This window comes from Manis pentadactyla, chromosome 1 (genome assembly GCF_030020395.1).
Source record: "Manis pentadactyla isolate mManPen7 chromosome 1, mManPen7.hap1, whole genome shotgun sequence".
NCBI lineage: Eukaryota > Metazoa > Chordata > Mammalia > Pholidota > Manidae > Manis > Manis pentadactyla.
The window spans coordinates 73625012-73649421 of NC_080019.1; the positions used below are offsets into that span (position 1 = coordinate 73625012).

A 24410-nucleotide genomic window follows, 5' to 3' on the forward strand; every position below is an offset into this window, starting at 1 on the left:
ATTGGCAGCAAGTTGTTAGAACATAAATATTTAGTAAGACTTGGGGTCCAATGTAGTTAATAAGCAGAACTGTTGGGTATTTCTTTTGGCCTTGGGGAACTGTGAAACAATTCCTGAAACCCAAAGGGTGCAGTGAGCTAAGAAAGTTGGAGAACTTCTGCCCCCAGGTGAGACAGCTCCCAGGCCTGCACCGGCAATGCCATCCAAGCCAGCCTGCATGACTGTTCACCCCTGTATCTGCTGAGCACCTACTGCCTGCCAAGCACGTGCTCAGCACTGGGACACACAGACAAACTCCTCAGAAATGGAGGGATATAAATAGGCATATAAACTAATGGGTCCCTCTTGGAAAACAGTTTGGCAAAATTTACCAGGAAAATTAAAATGTCCTGATCCTTTGAAACGTTTTCTAGAACTGTATCCTAAGACATAAAAAGACATACAAAATTTTCACCACAGGATTATTTATAGCAAAAAGAATGGAAACCACTAATATATCTGGCAAAATGACTACTTAAATTAGGGTACACTCATAGTGAAATATTAGATAGCCATTGAAGGCAATGTTTATGAGGAGTTTTTAACAACCTGGAAAAATACTTATGTGATAATGTTAAGTGAAAAAAAAACAAGATATAAATTGTATATATGGTGTGAACTAAATTATGTAAAATTATGCAAAGAAAAAAACTCTGCAATACCTTTAGGATTATCTCAGAGTGAAGGGGAATACAGGTAATTTTTAATCTTTTGGTACAGATATTTAAATGTTACTATTTTTTATGTATTTCCTTAACTTTCTATTATGAAAATGTATTTTTAAAATTACAAGATATATAAAATAAATAATATTCAAGGAACCCCTCTAGTATTTCTTATTCTTTGAAAAAGAAAACCCTGCTATAAGGATAAGAACCAGATTGCATTTCCCTAATCCTTGCATCTGTGAAAATGTACACGTCTTCACTGCCAGTTGCCACTCTATAACTTGAATCCATGTTCCCTTCTCTACTTTCAGACAACCTAGAGAACCAACTAGTGAACAACATAGTCACCTAATTTTATCCTGTGTTTTATTAAAATTCCACTTCTCTCCACATTTTGAGTGTTAACCACTTGAAGGCATAAGTGGGATGGTTTCCTTCATTTATACCTCCCCTTTCACCCCCAGCCCACCTTGACTTAATATCCAGGACAGATCTAAGGATGCAGGGACACACACACAAACATACACACACATTATGATTCTATAAATGAATAATAAAGCCATACTACAATCTCACATACAGTCAGCTTTTTAGAGTTATCTCCTATTTTCAACAAAACAAGAGCCCTAGGAGGTGGGTGGTGAGGTTGATGGGACTTTGGCTCCATTTTTTAAAGAAGAAGATGAGACCAAAGCACTCACTGAGGCTGAGACTAACTTCAGGAGTCTTTCCCTGACTTCTCTATATGAGTGATTCACAGAAGGACTAGGAATCCAAGGTCATGCACTAGCCTGTGACCTTCAGTCATGTCTTGCTTGTCTCTGTATCTCCAATGCCCAACCCAAGCAGGTATTGGTAAATTCTTGTTGTTTCTAAGAGAAAGGTTAGCAATTAGGTGAAGGCATGGATGGCTATGTATTTGAATCCACTTTCTCTATGTAAGATATATCCAAGAGAATCTTCAGTTTTATTGGCACCTATTTAATAATTTCTCACAGACCTCAAAAAAATCTTCTGAGATTGCCATCAAAGGGACCATTGGTGACCTTAACTTGACCAGATTCAGTAGAATGTGGGGATTGGGGAAGAGAAAGATGGCCCCTCAGTGTTTAACCTTGTGATGATGTATCATTGTATCAGTCAGGATCTAACCAGTAAAGCAGTAACTACACTAGGTACTTCAATGAGAAGAAATTTAACGCAAAGAATCAGTTGTGGAGTACAAGGAAGCTTAACAGCAAATGGCAAGACAGGATGCTATTACTACCCAGGCTGGAGGAACAAATGGAGGAGACAAGGTCACCAGAGCCGAGGCAGTGGGCCCACATGGTGGAATCCTGCCACGTCTCCCCTGAAGGAGAGGAATTAGCAGGGGCATGAGACGTGAGATCACAGAAGGCGGAAAAGGAGGGAGCTACTCTCCAGTCTTCTCTCGGGGCCTCCCACTGGTTGTTCCTAGCCAGAAGCAATTGGCAAGGCAGTGCAGTAACTTAGTTCGCCACTATACAGACCTGAGCAACATAAAGGGAGCTACAGATCTGAGCAAACAGGCAAATGAATGACAGTCGTTTATCACATTTCTTCACACCTAGGACACCAACAGTTATAAGACTCAGTCTGATTTCAGAGATGCTCATATTTGAAAAAATAAGTCAGCCTAGAGGTAATGAAATGGTATACCTATGGAGACATGAAGACATAATGGGATGACACAATGCTTCACAGGGTATCTATTTTTCCAGACAAGTTGGATTTCCTTTGCATGAGACTGTTGTCTAATCCTGACTACAGAGACACACACTGACCCCAGGCTGCCAGGTGTTCCTCTGTAGGTTCCTAGGGGATCTCCCTTCCCCAGGGCTCATTCACCCAGCCTACCTGGTACATTATTGCCAGTCGTGTCTTCAAGTTCATCATGCTCCCCTGGGCAGAAATAAAATTTATTATTTTATTCATTGATGCCCCCACATTCTGTGATGGATTTCAGTCTTTTTTACAGAAATGCATGCTGTGCCAAAGAAGAAAAGTACTTACTGAGGCAGAGGAAGGGGAACTATGGAGAGCAGAAAGATAAGCTAGGAAAAATGAGTGCATATCACTCACTCCCGTACCTCCTGTGTAAGTGCTGGAGATGGAACACATGCACTCTGTGGCCAATAAGCTGTCCCAAGAGTGGGCCAGCAGTGTTCCTGGTCCTCCTAGGCAGTCTTGCACTCCCAGGATCCTAGTGAGACAGGGACCATGGGTCTGGTCAGAGTAGGGTGAGGGCCTCTGGGAAAAGCAGGACGGAATATTTACAGTGAGAGCAATATAACAATGTGCAAATAAGTCCCCACTGAAACTCTGTTAAGCATTATGCAAAGTCAAGGTCACACTAATTCTCTAGAGTAAAGATATCTAAGAATACAGACATCTTCAATGAGATCAGTTAAAGGTCAGAAAGCCAGCAGCAACTTGGCCTGGAATGTTTGAGTGTTCTGCAAGGGTATCAGCATAACCCATGACCCTGCTGTCAGCCCTGGCAATCAGACTGTGACCCAGCCCACCTTGAGGACAGGGCAGGTGATGCAAGTCCACACCCCTAAGTTTTTTCATGTTCTCAAAAAATCCTCAACTGCCTCTAAAACCCCCTAGACAACGCACCACTACGGGCTCTCTTATCCCCTCCTGGTGTGAGCCAGGAGCTCTAGTCTCTCACTTTGTTTCTAAATAAAAGCCTGTACCTTGCTCTCCTACCTTGAGTGTTTGTGAAGCTCATTCTTTGGCTGTGTGAACAAGAACCCCGGCATCACTAGGAGCCATCACCATGAGGCAAGGACCCTGGTGGGCATAACCCTTTTCAGGGGCAACAATGTATCCAGACTGCAAATGAGGCAGGAGCAGTATTTGGTCTGACCAGCTTTCTGAGTGAGAGCTGGCCCAGGCTTTCCTTGCAGAGGAGAATAAGCAGCCTTGGTGCTCTAGCTAAGCTCTGTTTCTGGACGGCCCAGGCTGCATCTGCAGTGTGCCTCAATATCAAACATGGGATCCCCCATCCCGCCAGTGGATGGGCAGCAGCTTCTCACAGGCAGGCAGGCAGCAGGAAAAAAAGAATCAGAAAAACAAAGGAAAGTGCTTGCCTTTGGTGAGCTTGACATGTAGGCTCCCGTGGAGTTTCTGAGACAGTTAGTGCCTGAGAAAGCTTCCTGGGCTAGCCCAGCCCCCTAGTTCAGGGCCCCAGTACCCAACATTAGAAAGGGGGGCTCATTCTTCCCAGGCCTTGGAGGGAAGCCTGTGGCAAACAAGCTGGTCTCAGCTCATACCCGACAAGGCACATGCTCTCTGCTGTCTTTGGGCCCTTCACTGATTTCAGTCCCCTCTCCAGGGCCCTCAGAGTCCCATACACTCCAAGCATCTGATTGAATCATTCATTCCTCCGTCCACTCACTCAGTCAACAGTTAGTCACCAGGCTGGGAAACAAGTTGAGAAATGGATAAATGAAGACGTGAACCCTGCCCCTTTACAGACCTCATAGTCTACTGGGCAAATCCAGCTTTTCATTAAAAAAAAAAAATCAAGGATTACATGAACTCTATTTGAAGTATGTACAGGTTAGAATGGGGTCACAACTGTGGGGGTAGAAAAATAAAACTTTATTTTAAAAGTCGTGGATGAGGAGAAATGCTCTGGGAGGGGTGTTGTGGGTAAGGGGAAGATGAGGGCGTCCCAGGTCCTGTGGGGAGAGGAAGTGTGTTGCCTAGATGATGAAGCACCTGGTTCCTTCCCTGGGCTCTAAGTGTCAGGTGTGGCTGGCTGGCACAGCCACCGCCTGAGCGGAGACTGGAGAGCAGGGCCCCATGGTATGGAGAGCCTCCTGCTCAGAGCAGGCATGGCCTTCTGTCCTCCCCTCCCCTCCTCAACTACACCAGCCCTGACTATCCAGCCTCATTCAATGCCTGTGTTGCCCTCCTACTCAGAATCACCGTTTAATATTTTTAATCTGTCAGCGTGTTAGTTTCCCCATCAAAATTTAGATCTTGAGGGCAGAGAGCTGTCTTTGCAATCAACAATATTCTATGCTCCAGGCAGTCTGCCAACTCAGGAAGAGAAGGTGAGGGTCCAGGAAGGAGCAACCCCAGCCTTGGGAAAGCAATATTCTAGCCTGAGCAGTTCCTCAGGCAAAAGGACACTTACCAACTAAAATAAATTGTGTGTTTTTAAATAAGACTGGCTTGTCTGAGATTCCTCTTACTGGTGAATGACAATCAGCATTGTGTTCAGGTTTTTGTCATGTAAATTCTGCATTTATCCAGCAGCTTTAACCTGTCAGAACCATTCACAATATTCTTTGGAGGGTTTTCTGTTTGCTTCATGGTTATTGCTTTTAACCTGAAAACAGGAATAAAAGGGAGCCCATCCCAAATGGGACACCCCTTTAGCAGACCTTCTGTGTTTCCATTTCAAAACCCGTACTTCAACAATAACCTAGAACAAAACTTCCTTTGGAGACTAGGATATGAGCAACAATGGCTTCCCAGCTCACAATCCATCCAGCCCAGCCAGAGTAGCTAACAAGACCAACTCCGTGCTGGGACCCTAAAGAGGGCTGGTGGCCTCTCTACAAAGCCCCAGTGCTGTTTCTGAGAGACTCCCACGTGCACAGGAGGGGAATCTGAGAGGACACACTCTTGCCCTCAATGAGTACAGAATGGAGTTAGGGAAAATGATCAATGCACAATGAATAGAGAACAAAATATGACAATATGTCACCAAGTATAGGGTTGTATACAAGAGTGATATTAAGATCATAGACTCTGAAATCAGAGAGATCTGGCTTCAAGTCGCGATGCCACTACTCACAGACTAACTAAAGCTCTCAGAGACTCAGCTTCTTCAGCCATTAAGAGAGGAAGTTGCAAGACCCACCTCGCAGAGTCCCTGTGCAGATGACCTGAGCTAATGTGTGTAAAGTCTCTAAGCCATGGGTCACTATCCTCGGGTCTTACCAGCCATTACCCTACTGCCCTCCAGGCTTCAGGTCTAACCTACAGGGACCTGTCTTTCTTCCAGAGCCCCAGCCCCTCCCTGTACGTGCTGCCCCATCATAGGGCACTGCCCAGGAAATAAGTGTGCTCCACCCTTTCTCTCTTGGACCACGAGAAAGCAGAGGCCACTCCAGCTAAGGCCCAGATCTGGGCCAAATAGAATCAAGGAGAAAGTCATCCTCTAGTGAGAGACACAGCTGAGGTTAGAAGGGCCTGTTATGGAGGACTTTGGAAAGGAATCCAGCTGATTCACAAGACGCCTTGCAGCTTCCCCCTCCTGCACCAGGCCTTGAGCTGACAGGTAAGAAGAATGACTATCCTGAGGCCTTCATGCAGTGAGGAAGCAGATCCACATGCCGAGGCCACATGAGGGCGCTGGTCAGTAGCCCAGCTGAGCTCAGTCCCTGCATCATCCCAGCCCAGGAACCAGACATTTGAGTGAGGAGACTTCCAGGTGACCCCAACTGACCCAACCAGCCCCCAGGCATTCAAGGCCACTGTCATCGTGGAGCAGAGACAAGCTATCCTCCCTCTATCAGAATTCTCAAGCCACAGGATCTATGAGCGTAATAAAATGGTTGCTGATTTACATCAGTAAACTGTGGGGGTAGTTTGCTAGGCAGCAGTAGACAACCAGAACACCAGCCTCTTGGATGCCATGATTTTTATGTCCTGGGGCTTACTTTATCTTTACAACAGTCTCTTGCTACAGCACTTAATATGCTCATCATAGAAATGAGAAATCTGACCTCAGAGAAGTTATGCAACTTTTCCAAGGTCCCAGAGCATCTAAGTGGCATTATCAGGCCCCATACACCAAATCAGAATTCATACACCATTCACACACCATGCATCAGTCAGCCACCCAGAATTAAGAGAACTTTTAAAATAAATTAGATGTTGTACTCAGTACCTGAAATGGCCTATTTACATATATTTTATATGCTGATAACACTCACCTCTGAAATAAAGTCATTTGGCTGTCAAAAAAAATAAAACATTACTAAATCCCAACCACTTGAGCTGGGCCATGTGACTAGAGCTAAGCTGGTGGACTAATTCACATAAACTGCTCAGCTGACAATGGCTCAGTGCATTAAGTCTCTCAGAAAGGGCAGAATGTGTATCAGTCAGATGTTTCAGCTCTTTACTGGAAAAAATAGAATGACCACAGCCATTCAGACCCATGGGTTAGCTGGGGAGGGCTCAGAGGAGAGATTGTTAGTTCTGCAGGCTAGCCTGCATCAGGGAAGGAAGCACGGCAGACAGGGGGAACTGCTTTGCAAATTCACTTAGAGGAGCCCTGGGAAAATGCTGAGAATAGACACTCGAGAAATCTGGCTGTGATCAGAGGGGCCAGATGCTCCCCCAGATGCACAGATGACAGTGTTGCAGGCACTCAGCCTGATTCAACTCATTTCACCTCAGGAGGGTGAGTGCCTAGCTTAGCCCAGATCTTTGGGAAGGTAGTAGGGCAACCTTGCTCTCAAGGGTTCTGACCCCAGAGTAAAAGCCACCAGTGGCACCAGGCCCAGTGTCTGCCCTGCAGCAGAACAATGCACCGTAAGCCTGCTGCAGGGAAACCTCCTAACCCCAGGAGTGTGAAGGCAACCGTAGTGCTGTACAGGAGTGCTCAGAGTTCATGGAAGGGAGACCCCGCTCAGGCATGAGCAGGGTCCTCCAAATGTCCTGCAAGACCTCACAGCTGCCAAGCAAGTCTGACTGAATGAACAAAGGAATCCAAGTTCAGGTCCTGGAACATAGACTCACTATAGAGAGGGGGCAGAAGAGCTCAGAGAGTACCCTAAGTGCCTTCTATTGATCACTCCATCAGTTTGGGTTCCCTCAGAAGCAGATTCTGTCTGAAATATTTGAGTGCAGGTAGATTATCTGGGATGTGACCTCAGGAAAGACCAGTAGGGGAGTAAAGAAGTGACTTGGTGTGGATAAAGTGAAGGTTCCTATGGCTGGGATTCTCACCTGGTCCTGATCAGCTAGCTCACTACACACGTGTGGGCAATATGTTGTTGTTGGCTCTATGTAAGAGCCATGCCCAGGGCTCTGGGCGACACGGTGGCATGGCTGCTCAGCTGCAGGAGAGCAGAGGCTGGAGTGGTGGCAGTGCTGAGGGCAGAGACTGGGACAGCTCTGAGTGGACCATTCCCGGGGGTGTTAATTCCCTGGGTTTTCTGACCCAGCACACACATAGGCAGACTTGCTGTGAGTGGACAGGATTCTAGTGATTGACCTGCTACCATGGGAATAAAGTTGGGTATAAAACCCTTCCACCCCAAGAATATTCTACCATCATTCTTCAGTCTCATTGAATCCATAGTGAACTTGCCCAGGGCTGAAACCCATTGGCAAGACACTTGGGAACAAAGGGTGGAAGCTAGTCCCCTCTTCTGGTGACCTCTGGGGGAAAGGCTGCAGACCTTCCTACCTTAGGGACAAAGGAGGAGACGTATTGATCCTTCAACTCCCATCAGTCATCAATTGAGGACCATTCCTGGGGGTGTTAATTCCCTGGGTCTTCTGACCCAGCACACACATAGGTAGAAAGGGATCTCATGGCCAGAGAAGCCCACACACAAAGGGCCACAAGTCTAGGAAGTCAAGCCTCAGTGCGTGAAAATGGCAGGAGCAGAGGAAATGTGGGCAGGGTGCTGAGTCATCTGTTACAGTCAACCTCTGGCCGCGTAAACCCCTGACCCACAAGCACCCTTGCAGTGTTGCCTAGTTTCTAGACAACCTGCATCTTATTGAGTCTGATGACAAGACAAGCTGGAGAGAGGGTCAAGACCTGCTACACGGCCCAGCCTGGCATGCATAGCCCCTCTGGGGAGGAGTCCCTGAGTCCTAAGGGCCTAACTCAGCAGCTTTTCTATTCTGCTAGCCCAGCTAATGGGGTGCATGGGGAAAAGAGCTGGCCCTTCCTCATCCTGGACTGGCTGTGGGTGGAATAGGGGGCCATTGCAACCCTGGATTTTGTGACTGCCCTCTGGTCAGGAGGTCACCTCCTGAGCCTCCTGGAAGAAGAAAACAATACAGAACCACTGCATCCTGGGACTGTCTAAGTATAACCCTGACCCTAACTGCTGCCAAAGGGTACCAGACCGGGAACTCTATGTAACCCATTTAGGGCATTTTGTACTTGCGGGGTGAAATGATGCTAAAATGGGAAACTAATAGGTACAAAAGGTCTGAATTTATGCCAGAATAGGTAATGGAGCACAATGCCCTAGACATTTGCTTTACTCCCCAAATGTTCTGTTGGAAATACTTTTGTCTGGCTGTCAGAAGTATTTCATGCAACCTCAGGCTTTTACTGCCATGATTTTTCTTGCTCAAGTTCAACCCATTTTAGGTAAATTGAGATGTAAATTCACCACGAATTTAGAAAAGATTCCACTTTCTAAAAAATCCCCAAGGAACCAATGTGGGGTGTGGTGGGGGGAAGCGGGGCTGGAATCAGAACGGTCTCTAAAAAGGAAGCGCTGTAGTAAGTTAAGGTGGAACAGTGGGCGTGAGAACCCCTCTCTCCCCACCCCAAGCTCTTCTCTTTCTTCTACACAAGCTGGGCCTGCTCAAGAACTTGCAGGGGAGCTGCTTTTAAATTCACAGCCCATCGCCCATTATAATTGAAAATATGGTGATGCATAAGAGATGATGTTGATTTAAGAATCAGAATGTCAACCAGGTCTTCTCATTTCAGAAATACATACATCCCTTAGTGCCCTGAAGTTACTGTTGGGCTGAAATTTTTATAAACTCAACTCCAAGTCAAATATTATAGAACTACCAAATGTCGTTGAACTGCTTATTAAAGGGATATAACATTTTTCCATTAAATCAAAATATTAAAATGCATTTTCATCTCAAAGTTACTGAAACTCTCTTTGCCAATTCAGCCTGTCTCTTAGTAACACCACAAGCTTATGTGAGGCAAGTGGGGAATAACAGACACCTGGGGATGGACATCGAGGCCAAAACAAAACCCTCATCCTTCTAATCTATTGATAAGAACACTTAGGAAGACTTTTCCATCCAAGAGAACAGTGTTTTATCTCTGAAATACTGGTATTGACCATAATAAATACACTAGCCAGTTTGTTGGAGTTTAATCCTAAGGGTTATAAACATATTATGATGTTATTTTTGCCCCCTATGATGTTATCAAGCGCTCTTTCCCACTATGCGGCAACTGCCTTAAAGATACTCCAGCCCAGTTCCACAGGCTTTCATTCCCGTCCAGTTACTAAGGCTCAATCCAGTTCATTTTTAAACTTCAATCTCCCATCACATCCCAAGATCTTCTACTCTCCCCAATCCCTAGCAAAGGCAAGGTCTTCCAAAGCTACATTTGGCAGATCAGGTGGGGTCTTCTCCCTCCCCGGCCCGTCCTCCCTACCCTTCTGCCTGACGGGTAGAGAAGCAGGAGAGCAGAACAGATATCTCCATTCTGGACAAGGCAAAGTAGCGGTTCTCTCTTCAGCTGGTCTAAGCGATGTCCCAGTACGTGGCTTATGGACTCCATGTGGTCTTCCAACATGCCTCACTGAGGCCATACTCTTCAGGCCTTCTTGTGAACTATGACAACCTCTTTCAAAGTTGTCCACCAACTGGTGGCATTTTACCCTTTTTCCCCAAAAGGTCTCTAGAAGAAGTATAGTTCCAGAAGCTATCTACGCATTAAGACAATTTCAGCCTGGAAGCGCATATGGGCACACATTTCTCTTAGAACCAGTAACTGATGAGTGAGTGTGTGTGTGTGCATGCACACCTGTGTTTGTGCACATGTGTGTGTTGCAGGAGTCCAGGTGCCTCTCAGTTTGAATGTTGGCCAGTACACAGAGCTCCACAGTTCTCTTCCTTATACCACTGGCACTGGAGTGGGTCCGCTAAAGAGACTTTGTGTAGCTTTAATAAACCCTGAGTTTTCTAGGAATACAAGCACCCTATGCATTGAGGCCCAAGTGTACTCTGTCTTGTTGAGAACTTCACCAAAAGTATTTCACCATTTCTAAACATCACATTACCCCAATCCCGTCCATATTTGAATTGCCAGTACAACATACCCAGATCCGTCTGCATTTTTTGCTGTGGAATTCATAGCAAGCAAGTAATTCACTACCTTCCTGTAGTAAAGCTGGGCCCAAGCATAACATATTATTTTATTATACATCATTTTCCCTTTAGTTCCTTTATATTTCAGTTAAGGCATTACATTGATCTGTTAAATTATGTATACAAGCAGGTAATAGTATCAGTAAATTTCATTCCAGGGTAATACTGGGAGCACTACAAAATATGTGTTGTAGTATCACTGATGGGAAAGTTTATTTACACTAATTATCCCAGAAGAAGAAACATGCTAGAAATGGCCCCCAGAATCATCATCAGCCTCAGAGGTTCAAGGTCCTGAGCCATCCAGCTTCCCACTCCCTAAACTGTCTCATACCCAACAGGTCACCTACCCCCATTCTGGCTCCATCTCCCCATCCCTGAATGCACCAGCTCATGCCAGTGCCAGCCATACTGATCTCCATCAGTCCTACACTGCTGTGCTTGCCCTAGAAAGATGGGCACTGGGACCCAGGGAAGATGGACACTGGAACCCAGGGCCATAAAGGAGAAAAGTGAATCAGGGAAATATCCATCCCAGCCCTGCGTCCTCCATGAGGCAAAGAGCTGGGTTCCAGGGAGCTCTAGCCATTACCTAAACACCTACCTCGTGCTAGACCCTAAACTGCTGGCAACACAGGAATGAGCACGTCACAGACCCTGACCTCAAGGAATGCACGGTTTAGTGTGGGGCAGGCAGGTGGGCAAGGATGGCACAGTCTGAGAAGTGCCACCACGGAGGTCTGCATGGGAGCTGTAGCAGAGGGGAGGAAGGACACCTCCCTCGGCCAGGGGGCGGGCAGGGCTGGAGTCCCAGAAGAGGCACTCACACTGCGAGGGGAGCTGCCAGGCTTCCAGCTCAGGCACAAGTGGGGCAGGAGGCAGATGAGGCCCATGAGGCACAAGAAGGCCCCACAAGGCTGGGAACTGGGGTCCTTCTGGGGGTCAGGGCTGAAGCGTGAGGAGAAGGAGTGGAGAGAGGATTCCTTCTTTTCTGTCTCAGGCACTGGGCTCTGCTCACAGGAGTTTATCTTCTAGCCCAGGAACAGAAGGGCATCAACTGAGAGTCTTTTGAGATAAGCCAACAAATGTAGACTTTATGCTGAACGTGGTGAAGCAACACGGAGGGATTCTGAGCAGGGGCGGATGAGTGGGTGTCCCAGGAGCTGTGCAGAATTGGATGGAAAGGGGCTCAGTCCACAGGCCAGTGGGACATAGAAGTCAAGGACAACAGGCAAGCAGAACCCAAATTACCAAGTGCTCCCTGAGCAATGAGTCCCCTGCCACCACAGCCCTCACCCCCAGTCCTGAAATGGTTGAAGTAGAAGAACAAGAGTCAGGGGGACAGTGTCTGCCAGAAGAAGTGAGGACAAGAGAAAAGAACATTCCAGGACCCCAGAGAACACACTCAGAGCAACAGATGGAGAAGGATCAGTGTTCTGCAGACTGCTGAGCCAGGTGTGGGGGGCTGGGCACCATGTTAAAGAAGCCCCACTCTGCCTGTGAGCAGACAGTCACGCTGGAAAACAGGTGTGTCCTGCGGTTAAATGAGGGTAGGTATCAGACGCCTATATCCAGGCCATGCTTCTGTGGTTGGGTCTGAGCTCCAGCAGCCTACATACCTGTACCACAAGGAATGGCAATGCCCTCCTGTGCCTCCTGGGGTGCCTACTCCGGTGCCCATGTGGGTGGGCTGGTTACTGGCAGAGCTTAAATTCCCCAAGTCAGGGTTGTCCGGGTCCTGGGGAGAGAGGATGTCCATGTGCACACCTTCCCCTCCAGCCATGCAGCTGCCCACACCCAGCACTGGGTTGTCTCATTCCAGGGCCCAACGCTGAGAAAAACCTCAACCCGCCAGTGCTGGCAGCCAACCTGGGCAGGAGCCCAGTTTCCATGGATCTGGGGCCAGCCACTGCCAGCTTTTAGATGACAGAAGGTGTCTCATGGACTCTCCCTGGAGGGCCCACACAATTTGGGCACAGGAGCTGATATCATCACTCCACTATGATTTCAGCACCATGACAGAGACCCACCTGTCTCACACAACCACCACATGCTCCAGACAGCCTGCCAGGCTGCCAAAAATGCCACCACCATGTGATTTGCTTGCCTTGTGTGTTGAGCAATGCCACCTCCTTCCAAAGGCAAGCATCACCAAATGGGACCACACATCACGTCCTCTTACCTTGGTTTACAGGGAAGTCAGAAGTGTTTCCTCTCTGATGAGATCATGTAAGCAGAACTTCAGGTACCAGCATCCTGCAGACTTGGTGCAGATGCTATGGCAGCTCCAAATTTCCTACATAGGAGCCCATATGGTTGGAGGTGTGAATCAGGTGACCTGTTTGGAAGCTGTAGCTGCTGAGCAAGCGCTGTGACTTCAGTAGGATTGGATGGTTCTCATCAATAGAAGTAGAAAAGTTTTCTAAAAACGCTTTTACTCACATTTTCCATCACATTGAAAAAACAAATTTTAAGACTAAGATGGTGAAGTCTCATCATTATTGGTAGCATTTTAAGGAGTGGCTCCAGAGAGCAGTCCTCTACCTCCAAAAGCACCCCTTGGTGCCAACAAGGTCTTGAAGAGAGAAACTGTGGTGGTGGTGGGGGGGGCAGGAAGAGAGATCACAGGATGGGGGGATGGGGAGTTGTGAGGGGTGCTGAAAGGTAGACACAACACTTCTGCCAACCCTTCCCTGCACCCCACTGGGCTCTGGGACAAAGCTGGTGGCACATGTCTGAAAGCAACACTCCAGGAAAAGCTACAGCTTCAGCAAAGATTCTTGGCTGGTCTCTGCCTTGAAGTCCTCTAGGTAGCACAGCTGGGATTTAACTACTAGAAGATCAGGGTGACCGGGAGGCAGCGGGTGTTGAAAGAGGACAAAGTTGCAAGTACAATTTAAAAATGCTTCATTCATAATATCTAATGAAAAGAAGAAGAAATCACTAAGGTCTTAAATATGATTCACAATTAATAATCAAGCAAGATACAACCCATCTTGATATTTCTGATGAGGTGATAAAGCTGAAATAATTGGTTTTCCTTTGGGAAAAATAAATGCCAACAAAAAGAGAGACAGGAAGGTAAAATCTAGGTCTTGAATGTGAAATTCTTTTTACTCCAATTACAAACCATTTTAGTCACCTTTCCTGCACAAATGACCATCCAACCTCCCACAAACAAACAAAAACAACACCCCAAAAAGGAAGGAAATAAAGAGAAAGAAGGAGGGAAGGAAGGAAGGGAGGGAGGGAAGGAGAAAGGCCATTAAAGTACCATGAACTGTAAACTCAGTACTTTCTCTCAGTCTCCAGGATTTCTGTGAGTTTCCTGAGTGATGGCTTGTCTTCTAGTTCTTGGCTTTAAGTCCTGATTCTTAATCCTTCCCAGGCAGGGTCTGGAGGGGGCAAACTGGGGCAATTTGCAGCAGAGAGGTGTGCAAAGTATCACTGGCAGAGCACAAGGAAGTGAGATTCTAAGAGTGTGTGGGCTTTAACGGTCCTTGCATGTTGGCTTGGAGGACCAGAATAAGAGGTTTTCTGACTCCAGAGGCAGAGGAAAGAATCCCCACACCCAAATTGTTTCCCTACACACTATTCACATCTAACCGTTATCGATTCATTCCTTTGGGTTAGCATCACTCACGGTAGATTTGGAACCACTAGCTACAGGGCAGGCTGATATCTGAGACAAACTGCATTTCAGAGGGGCCTGGTTTGTGAAATACAGTGAAAATTTGTCCCAGGAGAGGAATGGTGGGCTTGACAATTTGAAAGAGCAGAAAGAATTGGAAAAGTAAACATTCTGAATCCCAGACCACCAAACCCACCACAATCAGGCTAAGGGCCTCCTTCCTGATTCTTCATAGCTTTTATAATGTATCCTCTCCCCTTGGTGCACATCTCCAGGAGGGAGGAGGCAAGGACAGGAGGTCCTGCAAATAGGCATGGTCTCCTCAGGAGATGGGGCATTCCTGGAGACAAGCTACTGCAGAAGACCCAGATCCTCACTCCGGAAACTTCCCTTGAGAAGCAAGCTTGCAGCGAGACAGCGACTGCTCCCTCTCTTGGGTCCTCACTCTCCATTCCCAGCAGGTAAAGGGATAGTGGTCTGTGGCCCCCACCCAGGTAGGCCTGAAGACAGACCCCAGATAAAGAGGTTAGGCCCTATTTCCATCTCCCTCTCACTCTTTTCTCTTCTCCTATTAGTATCCCAAGGCCTTGCTCCCCAGCCCATCCTCAGTCTCCAGATGGTCAAGAGAAGGGGGCTAAATGGGGAGCAGCAGCTGGCCCAGGGGAAGATGACCCTCTGGATGCCCGAGTAGGGCACTAAGGTCTGGCTGGCCACCCAGAACCACTTGGAGATGCCCTGTCCACACCTGGGGTTGCTGGGTGCATTTTCTGAACTAAGACTGAAGTTTCCTTAGAGCATTTGGCCTGAGCATCCAGCAGAAGCATCTCTGGCTTCAGGTGCGGAGTGACCAGCTTAGTGTCTCCTGGTAGCACAAGAGAGTGAGACTAAATACCTAACCATGTTCTGCAGCTATATAAGTCCAGTACAAACTGTACTGCTGCAAAGGAAATCATAAATAATGCATCCTAAGACCAAGACTTCAATATTTTTGAAGGGTTTCATTTCTCCTCCCTTCCAACTTTGATACATGTACTTACTTAACAAGGGTCTGAGGAGGGTTAATTGAATTAATATATGTAAAGTGCTTTGAGTTTGAAGAGAATATGCAATATAAATGGAAGTGTCACTAAAAAGGTTAATCTAATTTACATCTAACACTTTCAGTTCATGGTGTTAATGAACTATATCCTTTTAGAGAGTGATTAATTTACAGAAATGTGATTATTTTTCCTAATGCTATATATGGGTCAGCTTCTCCTATTACTATATCTAACTTTATAGGAGAATTCAGCATTTTATAAATTAAAATAATAAATCAAATACCCCTGTAATGGTTATATTTCATTAATTACAAGGAGACATGCATTAGATTAACATTTATCTATTTTAATTAATTTGCTGCAATGCAGTTACCCATGCAAATTGGAAAACGACACATCAACTTGACAGAATATTAACAGTTTTGACTGGTCCTTCCCTGAAAATTTATGGGCCTGCAACTGCTGCATTCATCCTGTAACCATGGTGACCACCAGGTGTGTGACATATGCAGGCTGAACATCAAAGAACTGGGAAGGGACATAATGCTGAATTCAGACTTCTCCTGAAAATATAATTACCCAAATTGGTAAGGCAGTTTAAAGAAAGAAAGATGTAGGGTTTTACTTGGGGGCTTTGAATCCCAAAGTCTTAAAACAAATTTCCTTAGATCTGATCACCTTATTTTCTTAGAAACTTTGTCCTTTCAAAGGGCACTCAGAGCCACTTCCCTGTGGACACTCAAAACTTTCTTGGGTAGAGGAGGGAGATGCCACAAAGTCAGTCCCAGAGGGCTGGGTGTTTTGCCCAGCGCCTCCCACAGATCAGTGGGCTCGGGTCACGTGACTTGGCGACCAGTCTTTCCTTCATCCTCCACAGTGATTTTCTTGACAAACTTGTGTGAAGACTGCAGATTTATTTAACTATATAATACAACAGACTTCATGGAAATGTAAAGTAGCAACAGTCACAAAAATGATGTGGCTTTTTTCAAATTGGTCACTTTTAAGTCAAATCTCAGCCAATTAAGCATTTTTAGAAGTGATGAAAGTGATGTTTTACAACCTTTCCCAGTGAGAATTCCCATGGTATATGCTGGAGCTGACTCCCTCACACACTCTGGTGTGGTTAATGTTCTCCTGATTCATGTGCAGATCTGAGTGTTCTCAACCTTTACAAAGTGAATGCTGTTAATTGGTTTGAAAGGCTAGGCAGGTAACTAAAGAAGAGAGACTTGATGAGCAGTTCCCACCAGTGACCAAAGGCAGGAAGTGGCATGACCAGGAGACACAGGGGCAGAGCCCTGAGGGACTCACAGCCAGAATGGATGACATACCTGGCACGTCCTCACTCCCGCAAACTCAGCCTTCACTCTGGACCTCAGACAGTGCTGGGCCCTGGGCACACCAAGGTGACCAGGATGCTTCCCTGCGAGGGGCTCCCAGGCTGCCTGGGGACACAGGAAGGCAACAGGCACCTTGGTTTGGGAAACTAGAGGTGGTGAGCCATAGAGGGACAAGGCCCCAGGCAGCAGTAGCCTTGCAACTCATGCAAAGAAATAGTCCCCTGGGGAACTGTTAGGGGAGTGCTTTTTGACTTTGTCTGGACATTAGAAATACCTCAGAGCTTTAAACAAAATCCCAAGTCCCAACCTGGGGGTGGGGGGCTCCAGGCATCATTGTCATTTTAAAACTCTCTCATGTGAATCCACTGTGCCTCAGGGTTGAGAATCACTGATGCAAGAGAGAAGAGGGTTGAAGTTTTGCAACTCGAGCCTCCTCTGGAGCAAGGATGCACAGGGGCCCAGCTGCCTTGTTACAACAGGGAGCCTCACTACTGATGACAAACCCCAGTCCTCTCAAGATAGATCCAAACTCTCTAGTTTTGCCTAAAAATAAGCAGAAGTTTTCTGTAGGTGTTTCTCTTCCTGGCCTTTGCTCGATGAATATCTGAGCTATCTGAAGGGGTTATGGTGGGTAAGGGAGAGACAGAAGGAGTGAGAAGAGCTGGCTTCCTCCAGGATGGGAGCCAGTAGCCTGTCCCCTCTCCTGTCACCAAGTACCCCTCCCCCATGACAATGTCATATGAGAACTGGACCTCAGGAACTGGAGCCCCGTGGTGGCAAAGATTCTGCCACCTCCCTCAGCTTGAAGAGCAAAGAGTAGCAGCAGACTGCTGGGGTCATCAAGAGGCCATGATGTTCAGACATAGGGTATCACAGGCAGTAACCTGTGAGGGAAAGAAACCTGAAGAATGCCAAGAGGGTTAAGGTATTCTCAGAGCCCTGGGGCCCTAACAGACCCTAGCATGGATGGTGGAGGATGCAGTTCACAACGGGACAGATTGGTGGGACTGGAGTTCTCACAACCCATCCTGGCAGCAGGGTCAAAATTAGAATCTGATGCTTTCGTTCACCAGAGATGTTGAATAAGGCAGTAGCAATGGGGGTATGAAGGGGAACAGGAAGGTTCTAGATGATTACATGTAGAATCAACTGGGCAAGATGAAGGATGGAGTGTAATGGAGGAGGACAGATAAACACGCTGGAGATTCCGGGGCACTCTGGCTCCGGGGAGCGCATGGATGTTGCACCTTTCACCCAGACAGAAGCCACAGCATAAGCAGCAAATTCCTGGAGGAAAGATGACCGGATGGGGGGCACAGATGGGATTGCTGGTGCCCCAGGGCATCCTAGATGGGACAGATATTGAATGAGCCTCTGAGGGGGGCACAAGATGAACTAGGAGAAAAACTGATCAGGACCACAGATGGCCCTGGGAGGACTGATATTTGTGGAGGGCGCTGAGCTGGGGACAAACGGGGTCCTGAGATGGTATCAGAGACAAGTGCTTGTTTGGAGGACTAGAAAACCACTAAGAAACAAGAGAAATGGTGTTAGGTGGTATCATCCATGACATCACCTGGCTCCCTGGTGCTGGATTACAATCAACTGCACGCAGTCTGACCCACAGGTCTGATTTCTGCCTCTGTTGCTACATGACCTGGGTGTTCATTTACCAACCTGTAAAACGGGTGTTTATTTCACCTATTGACATAGATAAAATCCTGCCATGACATCAGAATAATAAAAGATAAATAGGCCATCTTACCAACATTAAGATACCTGCTACCCCATGACACCATCTCCTCCCACCCTTGGCACACTCACTCTTCAGCATCCCCTCCTCATTCTCCCTGTGTCCAGCCTTTAGGTATATCTAATATATTTGAACATGCTGGTAGTATTCTTTACTAACCCTGCCTGCCTAAATAGAAAAAGGAGTCAGAAGAGGGATATGTTTAACCCAAAAGAATGACCTGCTGGGTAGGTCTTTCTGCTGCAGCTCTGCATCTCAGACCATGCACTGCAGACAGCTGCCTTCTCTGCTGGAGGCCAGCATGACAGCGGAGGAAGGCCTCAAGCTGCCTGGGCAAGAAGCAAGGCCACGCCGCTGCTGATGGAGAAGTGAATCAGCGAGGCACCCAGAGACCGCCTCTTTCAGCAGGTTTGTGGTGAGACCCAAATGTCCTCAGACGAGGCTCCTCAGGGTAGCAGAGCCTCTCTGGCAGCAGCGCCTTCCTCGACAGGCAGCAAGCACATCCTTCCAGTAGGTGAGCCTGTGTGACGTGGGAAACCCTTGTCTACCACACTGTTCCAGGTTCAAATCTCAGTTCTACCATCTCCAAGCTGAGAGGCCTTGGGCAAGTTAATTCACTTCTCTGAACTGCAGAAATAAATGTCTCTTGTCTATAAGCCACCTCACCTACAGTATTTTCGTCACAGCATCCCCAGCTGATTAAGATGGTGACTTTCTCTCTTACTCAGTACCAGTGTCTTGAGCCCAAAGCCCTTCCCGCAGGGCAGTCCTCTGGTCATGCACCCTCAGACCTGCCATCCCAAGGGAAACGCTCCCCCAGGTCCACTTAGTGCTGGGCTGGAAACTGATAATCAAAATAATGACCTGTTTCAAACTGTCATTTGGTTATCATAGCTTCAGCCACCTCCTTCCATGCAAACACACATCATCACAGAGGTGGTCTTAAAAAAAGGATGTGTCTCTGCTTCCTGGGACAGCAGGGCTGAGGCAAAGTACTAACAGGGCAGGGCACCTCTCCTTATAGCCCAGATCACAGCACAGCAGCTCCTGCTCTGGGGATGAGAACCCGCACACATCTGACGCTGGCACATGGCGACATGTTTATGCGTTTATTTACATGGCACACATGGCTGAGCGCTCCGAGCCAGCCCTGCGTTAAGTGCCAGGGCTTTCGAGATGACTGAGGAGGGGACCTTGGCCTCAAAGGCATTCATGGACTAGTGAAAGGGGTAAATGTTTCACAATTCAAGTCAAATGTGTGTGTATATGCATATGTATTTATGTTTATAAATATCTGTGTGTGATATCTCCACACACATGCGTACATACACAAAGAGGGAGAGGAAGAAAAAGAGAGGCAGAACAGAGTTTGAACTGAGATACAACAAAGTTACTGGATTGCCAAAAAGTCAGAAATGGTGACTTTCATCAAATCTCAGACGACAGAACCCTGTGTTTAAGTGATCCCTAATCCCAATCACTGTGTATGTAGTACCACCTACACACCATGAACTGGGCTAAGTGATTTCTAAGCAGTATCCTGACAACAATTTTACAAGGTAGAGCTTTGTGTCCCCATTTTATAGAAAAGGAACTGAGGCTCCAAAAAGTTAACTTATTTGCCCAAAATTAGCTAGGAAGCAGTAGGGCCAGGATTGGAACCCAGGTTTCTCTGGCTCCTAAGCCCAAATTGTACTTCATAATGAAGAGGAAAAAACATCCAAAACATCTATGTCAACAATCACTAGCATTGCAATCGCAAGCAGGTGGCTTCACTAAGCCAGTTACCCCTGACTGCCCAGCTCACAGCCAGCGCCCAGGTGGCAGGGTGCCCTCGAGATGATGGAAAAGTCAGGATGAGACTCCAGCCTTCAGGGCTTACAGAGCAGTGCTGGAGCCAGACAGGAGCACGGGCATGCCAGAAAGGGAGCCACAGGTTTCTGGGGATGGCCCGCTTGGGGAACCAGTCAGGAAGGTTCCTAGGGGAGGCCATGCCTAAGCCTGGCTGTGTCTTGAGTAACAAGTAATTAGGCTGAAGAAGGTGACCTTGTAGCCTGGAGACACAGTCCAGACCATCTAGGACGAGAATGAGCACATCCGGGTCCGGGAACCACAGGTGACTGAGGATGGCGGCAAGTTAGCATGCGTTGCACTTGTGTGTTGCTGGAGGCTTTTTGCCATTTCTGTTTCAGTTGGGGAAATAACTGTCACACCCCTAAGAGACACACGCTACTTGCCCAGAGATGATTTAGGACAACTCACCAGAAAAAGTCCACATCACCCTTGCCCCTGTGGGAAGTTCTGCAATGTGCGGTTTGGAATCTGCAAGGGTTTTGAATCTGTGAGAGGGAGGACGCGGCTGCTGCTCAAAGCAAGAGCTCTGGTTTCCATGGACGGAAGCAAGGCCCACTTCCTCACCTCACCAGCAGGTCTTAAATAACACGCCTGGGCTCCCCTCCTGCTGGGGGCAGGACCACAGGGTCCCCTGGGGAACTCAGATACAAACAGCTCAGCTTCCCTGTGCTTACTAGATCTGTTTTTAAACCAACCAGGGAGAATATCTAATGAATAGTCAGGGGGCATTGGGCATGGTGACCCTTCTTATTCTCACCCCAGTACCACACTTCTACTGGTGGTCTTGGCAAGTCATTTACCCTCGCTCAGACTTAGTTTCTTCATCTGTGAAATAGGCTACCACCAGCCCTGCCTGGATTGTAAAAGTTAGAGACCGCTCAAGTAAAGGGATTAAGACAGTGCCTGTTACATACTGAGGAGGATCTCCAAAAAGGACAATTATTACAACTATACTTCAACACTTAAAATGCTGCTCTGTTCTCTCACCTTCCTCTTACCAAATGCTGCTTTTGAAAGCCCTCTTGCTTCTCCATCTCCCTTGTCTGGGTCCCCGCACATAGTGGATGTACTTTGGACAAAGCTGTTGGCTGTCATTCTCTTCAAATTTGTACGTAAAAATCTTCTCTCTCCAACTAGATCAAAGCTCTCCAAGAAGGTACAGGTGAGGTGGGAAGGGGGGTGGCTTTCTTATATCTGCCAGGACTCCTCCAGACCACTAATCCAGGCTCTGGGCACACCGGTGAGCATTACAAAAAGCAACAGTCTCTACTCAAGTATTGTCCCAAATGACTTATGCCTGAACATGAGAACTGGGGAGGGGCTGTGCACCAGGTCTCTGAGACCTGAAGCCATTGATATATCGCTAAATTCAGCACAAACCTTATGATGTGTGTCTAGATTGCATTGTCTTCTTTCCCTGTGATAAGACATGTCTCTCTCTGCCCTGGAGAGTCCTTGGGTCCACAATACCTTCCCAGCTTTGCTCCTAAAACATGTGTATGAGATCTGGTCTTTGAAAGGAATGCAAGAAGTGTGCTTGTCTTTTTTGAATAGCTAAGATATAGGAGAGTAAAGGGAAGTGGTTAAAATAACTGCCTGGGCACTGTATTATTTCTGAAATTAGGAATATGTTGGCAATGAAAGTACAGTAATTCTGTGAAAACCCCAAACAGTTGTCAAGGATTAACTGCTGCTCCATTCCCTACGGCAAGAAGCAAGGAACACAAAGGCAGAACAAGCTGCGCACCACAGACACGACATCACAGGAGCCCGAAGCTGGGAAGACACGCTTCCAGACAGTTTTCCAGAGGGTGCATTCAACTCGGCCAAGCAGTCTGATGCCACAGCCCCCATTTTCTTCTACACATGAATACAGAATAGTATGAAGGAAGAAAGCTGTTTTTTCTTCAATCTTCCTCACATGCCTTTCTGACTTTTCTCTTTTTTCAGTAATGAGAATAATAATGATTTGAACCTTAGAAATAGCAAAATCAGTGGCAGGGTGCATTTCACATGAAGCATACCTTTATTATCTTAAATGTTCTTCCGAGATTATATGAGATTTGGAAACATAAAATGCAAGTGCATTGTAATAAAGAAAGTCAGTCCTTGTAAATACCAACTAAAGTGTCATTATAAATGTCTCTGTTTTGATCAAATATTCCACATTTGTCTTTTTTTTTTTTTTAATGCAGCTAACAGCGCTCTTTGCAGCCCCCCAGTGGACGGTAGGGGAAAGATGGAAGAACAAGGAGGGATTCAGATAGCACTCCTGTGCTGCATGGCAAATAAACTTTTTACACTGGGAAGACAAAATGGCTTGTTTGCACCGAATGAATATGTTCTTAGTGGGGAAGATGAAAAGTGTTGGTTAAAATACACATAACTATAAACATAAATGAGAATCACTGAGAGCCTAGATTTTTTTTTCTTTTTAATCTTTCTCTCTTATCTCTGCACATCTTTCCATTCCAACCTGAGAATTCAGCAATGCATAAGCACACCAAGTCCTCTTCCCAAACAAGTTTTCCCCTTACTTCACTTGCTGTGAGCAACCTTGTTTGTAGCCATCTGTTTATAAATAAACCATTTGTTCTGCTACAAAGTGATGAAAAATATTCAAAGGCATGTCATTTGCCTCTTTAACAAAGTGTCTAATATTGGGAAAGGAGAGCAAAAGGTTTGGAAATTCACTTTTTTTATTACTGTTTTCACCAAAACAACAGTCTCTCAGAATGATTCCTTCATATCGACAACTGCTTTACCACACACACTCCGTGACATTCTCTTAATGAGTTTTTCTTTGTCTTCCCCCCAAAGAAAATGCCTATGGTGCGCAGAGGAAAGGGGTGCTGATGAAAAGAAATAGGATGTCTGCTTATAAAATAGTTTCAAAACCATGTCCCCACAAAATTAAAAGATGACAGAATAACAGAAGCTCCCCTGTTCTTCTCAAATTTATTACTCAAAAGTTGAGAGAGAAGTATTCCTGAGGCCCCCTCGCCCCACCATCCAGAGTAATTAAACTAGGTATATACTCCCTCCCCGAGCCACTGGTAAACTGTAGTTTAAGCCAGCTTGCAAATCAGGTTACGTCTAATAGAGAGTCTCTTTTACCTATAGGCGCAAACCTCTTTGTCCTCTGACAGTCAGCCAAGATTCCAGAGACCACGGTCCCGCTTCCTTGTTAGCTGGCATTTTGGCCACAGCCCTCCAACCACGCATATGCCCTCCTTGTCAACAGCGCAGAGAATCAACAAGTTATCACTAAGCTTGGCGCTCCAGCCCACATCTGTCACTGCCTCCACTGCTACCCCCCACCCCCGTGCTCCTTGCTTGCTTCTCCCCCCACAGTCCGGCAAACACGTGACCTTCTCTTTCTGATCCGCCCTCCAGGCGCCCCCACCCCAGCGCTCTTCACTGCGCTCCCAGGCAGCTGTCAAAGTCCGCGTCTCGCCAGCCTACAGTCTCCTGACATTGCCCGGCGTTCACCGGGATCTGGCTTCCTTCGGGGATGGGGGCGGGGAGGTCAGGATCTCCAGCCGATGCCGGGGCGGAGGAGGGGCCCCTGGATGGGCGCCTCTGCTGCGGGGAGCCCAAGCGCAGTCAGAAAGGCTGTGGGGAGCACCACGTCTCACACTTCCTCCGGGCCCCGCCGCTCACCCAGAGGGCGCCCCTCCCCAGGGGCTCAGAGCCGCCCTGGGGAAGCCTGGGGCAAGCCAGGGGGCCTTCTCTAGAGCCTGCAAGTTTCCACCCCATCCCCAAGCTGGGAGCCAAGCTCTGCTCCCACCTTTAAAATCGCCGCCGCTGCAGCTTCCTTCCGGGCAGGAGCAGACTACTGCCTCTCCCCGCGGCGCCGGCGCCCTGCTCCAGCCTTCCCGGCGGGAGCCGCGACCCACGCACTGACCCCCACTTCGGCACAGACCGCCC

General features: G+C 47.2%; 1 protein-coding gene across 1 annotated transcript in view; it reads right to left on the minus strand.

Annotated features, from left to right (window-relative positions):
• CLSTN2 (calsyntenin 2) overlaps positions 1 to 24410 on the minus strand; it is a 556759-nt gene that overhangs the window by 531697 nt on the left and 652 nt on the right. The window lies entirely within an intron of this gene.